Below are 5,630 nucleotides of genomic sequence, written 5' to 3' on the forward strand. Positions count from 1 at the left end.
CGATTTAAGACGCCAATTACGCAACACAGACACATACCATATGATTAGAGACCCAACCACATTCAGGATCATCGATAGTCTTGCCAGCGAGGTATCGGCAAAGATCCTGCGAGAATATCGTAGGGACAATCTATAAATCGTGATCAAAATATGACATAGGCGCACCTATCCCATTCCGCCGGGGCGTGGAGTGGCCGATCGCCGCCACGGTCGGAATCCGCCACGTCTTGGAGTAAGGGGAAGATACGATTTGACTTATGCACACCGATAATGACCCATAGTAGGTAGGTAGCTTTTAAGTAGACTGTAGATTTCGGACACCCATTAACAGTACCTGCAGCGATTTAAAGGTTAAGGCCAGCCCAGTGCCAGGGGTACGCCCACTGGGGTAAGCTCGGTGGGCACGGCCAGAAGATGTAGATTTATAGATCATCTGGCACATCTGTAACGCTGCAGGAGTAGCTTGTTAGGACAGTAGAAAGATAAAGTAGAAAGTAGAATGTAGACTACCCATAGCAAACAAACACTCTCACATCCTGTAGCAAGGTAGGGTGTAGAAAACTTGTAATTGGAATAATGCTGCAATGTTAATAAATGTACTGTAGTAATTAAGGCCCACTAATGTATAAGGTGGTGGGTTATTATGTATGAATATCATTGGCTGAATAAAGAATTTTAAAAAAAACTGCAGGGAAGGATTCCTGACTGGAAATGGAGGGAAAAAGGTCCTACGGACATATGTCCGGAAATGCATCGGTGCCCCGGTAGATGGCGCAATGACAGTACCTCTGGCCACATGCCGTGTGTTTCTTGTGTGTTGCAGGCTGCGTAACTGCTGCAGCGTAACGTGAGCAACAGAATGGTCCGGTATTCGTGTCGGGAATAAGCCGAGATAGTGTTTGTGTATGGTCGAGCAGATGGAGAATATCGAGAGGCAGCACGGCTTCACCGAAACAAGTACCCTCAAAGACATTAACCACGTCACACAACATGTCAAGCCATTTTTTGGCGTTTGTGTGATCACGGGTCCTCTCAGAAAGACGAATGTGTCGGGAGGCGGCGGACTCTGCGTTCACCACATTTGGAGGACCAGGTTCTACAGGATATGGAGATGAACCCTCTTACAAGTTCCAGGCAAGAGGCCCACCAACATCGTGTAAGACAAGATATGATTGTGTGTATCTTGCATGAAAACTGATACTCTCTCTAACAGCTGCAATCCAATGGAGACCACTCTGAACATCTGCTGTAACGTGGATGCGATGCAGCTCTGTAATGTGTTCCGGGACGATATGTTGTTGCACACACACCGTCTACTTCCCGACACATGTTCACACGACCTTTTCTCCTCCATTTCCAGTCAGGAATCCGTCCCTGGAGTTTGTCAATTTTATTAATGTTCACCCTGTTTACTTGACCGATCGACACGTAAAGCTAAAACAGCCGCATGAACACACACAATAATGTGCTAATCGCTAAGTGTTATTTTCGAACTGTTTTTTATTTACCAATACTTCTTTGTGGAAGAGATTAAAGACTCGTAGGCCAACGGCCTTGCCGCAGTGGTAACACAGGTTCCCGTCAGATCACCGAAGTGAAGTGCTGTCGGGCTGGGCTAGCACTTGGATGGGTGACCATCCGGTCTGCCGAGCGCTGTTGGCAAGTGGGTGCATTCAGCCCTTGTGAGGCAAACTGAGGAGCTGCTTGATTGAGAAGTAGCGGCTCCGGTCTCGGAAACTGACATACTGCCGGTAGAGCGGTGTGCTGACCACATGCCCTTCCATATCCGCGTCCAGTGACAACTATGGACTGAGGGTGACACAGCGGCCGGTCGGTACCGTTTAGCCTTCATGGCCTGTTCGAGAGGTTTTTTTTTTTTTTTTTTTTTTTTTAAGGACTCGTGGGCAGGTCGAGGAACACAATCCTGCTGTAAACAGTTCGAAGCCTGGCGCTGTCATAGGTTTGTGTTGCCCCGCTTTGGTGCAGGAGCGGAAGACTTGAGGCAGTATACTGAAACGTCCCCTTAGAACAATTATACATGACTGTGCTTAAACTGACACACAATATTTTTAGCGCAACACAATCTGACTTTCAAAAATCCCTACAAAAGAATGGCCCTGACTAACATTAACCTATACCTTTCACAAATCACTTACCTCACCAAAAATCTTCGTTACTCGAACTACTGCAATACAGCGAGCGCCACTACTGCCAGCTAAATAAAAGATTCAAACTACTGAAGGCACTAACTACTAATAGGCATAGTTAGCAAATGAAAGATTTTGATAGAGAACAAACAATGTATTTACCTCAATAGTGTTCAAAAGTCATAATGTATATAGCAGTTCATGACATCCAGTCTTACAAATTTCAAAACTCCGCCATCTCTCTCCCCACATCCACCACTGCTGGCGGCTCACCTCCAACTGCGCAACGCTACACGCTGTTAGCATCCATCTGCCCAACACTACAATAGCCAACAACAATGCAAACCAGCCACAGACTGCACACAGCACAGCCAATGATTTTCATACAGAGCGCTATGTGGCGTTACCAATAAAAAAAACCTATACAGTCTACTTACAATACGTGCTCTGAGACTTAACGTGCAGGTATATACTATCGTCAACTACATTGCTGGCCATTAAAATTGCAGTATTAGAAGACAGTAAATAACGGAATTTACACTGTGCTCAGTGTTGTTGTCAGTGTTGTGGTCGCATCTCTCTGTGCTTCCGGGTCAATGGAAGGTGCAACAATGACCGCCGAGGTGACACCCGTGCTCCAGCCGTCGTCGTACTGTCCGTGTGGAAGCATATCCTACAGCAAACAAGCCCACTTCCTGTCTGCGTGGCGAGTCCCGCGCTGAATGGTATGTGACATGGCTGTAGGATCACGCATGGCCTGGTGAATAGTACACTGTATCTGTACACTTTTGCGCTAGACGTCGGGGGCCGTTGAGCTCCTGCATAGCGTTGTGTATGGCACTAGAGAACCCACTGATGCCGTATTCAGCAACAGTCGAACGATATACGGAGTCTCTATTGTCACTGTCGAATTCTGACACGTGGTGTTACACGTTTCTCCTACTTGGACGAGACGTAACACAGTCTTATCACTTAAAACCAAAATTAAAGTACAATTTCTGAATGAGAAACTCGCTGCGTTTTCTTTTCTTATGTACAACATGTTATGTAATGGTATGCCAGTTTGACGTTTGTTTCACGCCACCTTCATGATGTTGCAGTTTACATACCTCTTTTGTAGTATCTTGGCGTAAGACCCTGTTTATAGGCAGGTCTGGTCAGACAGCACTTCAGAGGCGTATGCACTCTAGCCTAGTGACTTCTGGTCGGTGAGGAGGCGGGCGGGGGGGGGGGGGGGGCGGGGAGAGGGGAGTAGGAGTAGGAAAGCTGCACACACGGACACTACTAGAGCAGTACAGTACTTGCACACAACCTGCGAAAAGCGGAGTGCTTCGGGAACCTTGAACACCGGTTAGACACTGCTGCGTACGTGGAGAGCTTACAAAGAGGTCACTCAAATCTTCATCTTCTCCTTCTTTTTTGCCTCTACAGGTCATTGTGAGCCTTGGCCACTTTAACAATCTCATCTCGGTCCGTTGCTACAGTTCTCGAATTTCTGTAACCTATTTTTCGGATATCTTAAAGGAGTCCATCCTCCCACCTGATTCTCGACCAACCACGCCCTCTTTGGCCTCCTGGGTTTCCTTGTAATATCTTTTTGGTACTTCGGCATCACTCATCCGTGCTGCATGCCCAGCCCACCTCAATATGAACGATTTCGCCGTTTTTCTGATAGGAGTTGTACCAGTCATGATTGTATCTTTCCCTGCAAAATCTTCTTACATAAACTGGGCCGATGACTCACCGGAAAAATTTTCTTTCGATTGCGTTCACCGTTTCGATGTCTTTAGCTGTTAGGTTCCAAGCTTAGGGCACATATGTGACCATGTTGCCGTTGTAAATTTCTAATAAAAGGTCAAACCTTTATTTGCAGAGCTTAAATCTACTGCACTAATAAGTGTTTTGTAGATGAGTAACTTAGTGGTATGGTTCAGAAGTCTTGACCTGGTTTATAGAGATCCGTTAGGGTAGTAGCATGTATAGGCGGCTTTCCCTTCATTCTATCTTCCGAATGAGTTGAAAATCAGTTTCATAACTTTAATCCTTGCCTCACTGAGGTTAAAGCTTAGAAAACCCGTATTTTTTGTATCTGCAGAAAATCACAATTTCGTCTGCATAAAATAGAAACCAATAACGTTAGGAACATCATTTTTATCTGATTCCAAAGAATTTTTCTCCCTTGAAGTTTTCTTCTTATAACGTTCTTGCGAAAACTTATGAATTTAATGCTATTTAACATTTTTCAGAAACGTAGTGACGAGATGACATTGAAAACTAGGATTTTTTTGAACGTTTCTTCATAGATGATTGGAATATATCGTTATTGGCATTGAAGAGAAACAAACCGCTTCGCCGACTTCCTGTTTACCTGAGAAACAATTACACAAATCTGGAAATCAACCAAACCAAGAAAACCAAGCGTGTTTGAAGATGTGGAAGATTTTTACTTTAGCCGGATATTAAATTATTGCTAATAGTAGCGGAAATGATGTCAGTGGTAATATTACTGCGAATGTCATACAACGAAACGTTGCATTCCCAGTGACCTTGGCTTCTCTGAGTTGGTTTAGTATTCGAGACACACATTATTACATACAAATGCATCTCCGTGCAATTGAAAACTACACTGACGATAAAGTTTGCAGGGCAGAACAACAAAGTTCCGTTGATAAGTCACATATTCTATTTTGATTGCAGAATTGAAGAGAGTTGGCTGGAGGGAAGGAAAATCAAGACGAAAAGGAGAACAAAAGACCCACACAAAAAGAAAGAGATAGAGTGACAGAGAAGGAAAAGATAATGAAGGCAAATTTTCACAAACGACCACGAATAGATGGCACTGTTGTGATGAGCCGGCTGGGGTGGCCGAGCGGATCTAGGCGCTACAGTCTAGAACCGCGCGACCGCTACGGTCGCACGTTCGAATCCTGCCTCGGGCATGGATGTGTGTGATGTCCTTAGGTTAATTAGGTTTAAGTAGTTCTAAGTTCTAGGCGACTGATGACCTCAGAAGTTAAGTCCCATAGTGCTCAGAGCCATTTGAACCATTTTTGTTGAGATGAAAGCTGCCATCATTTTAAAGTTTGTCTTTTGCTGTTGCTAAAATAATTGCAGTTCATCTATTGTCCAAGTAGTTCGCTTACAGTGAATCGTTAACGAAATATCGTAAACAGTAATGCCTGAATCACTTCTACAGGTACATCTAGATCTACATACATACTCCACAATACAGTGTATGTCGGGGGTACAGGGGTTAGACAGAAATATGGCCACGAGAAATCCTTGCTTGAACATAAATGCAGTTGCTACCCACGACTAGAGGTTGCGCTATTGTATTTGAGAACAAACGGCAAATGTGTAATGTCCTCAATACGTTGCAAGTGTCAGTCGTGGTCAAAACAGAGTGTTCTGTGTAGTTATGATTGCATTATGTCGGTGCTAAGTGAATTTGAAGATGGACACATTGTTGGTGCTCGTATAGTA

At 44.5% G+C, this 5,630-nt stretch overlaps 1 pseudogene; it reads left to right on the forward strand.

The window, feature by feature from the left end:
* The first annotated feature begins 1,544 nt into the window (after positions 1-1,544).
* On the forward strand, positions 1,545-1,662 carry LOC126089715 (5S ribosomal RNA; annotated as a pseudogene).
* The last annotated feature ends 3,968 nt before the right edge of the window (positions 1,663-5,630 follow it).

The sequence above is a fragment of the Schistocerca cancellata genome, chromosome 6 (genome assembly GCF_023864275.1).
Source record: "Schistocerca cancellata isolate TAMUIC-IGC-003103 chromosome 6, iqSchCanc2.1, whole genome shotgun sequence".
Classification (NCBI taxonomy): domain Eukaryota; kingdom Metazoa; phylum Arthropoda; class Insecta; order Orthoptera; family Acrididae; genus Schistocerca; species Schistocerca cancellata.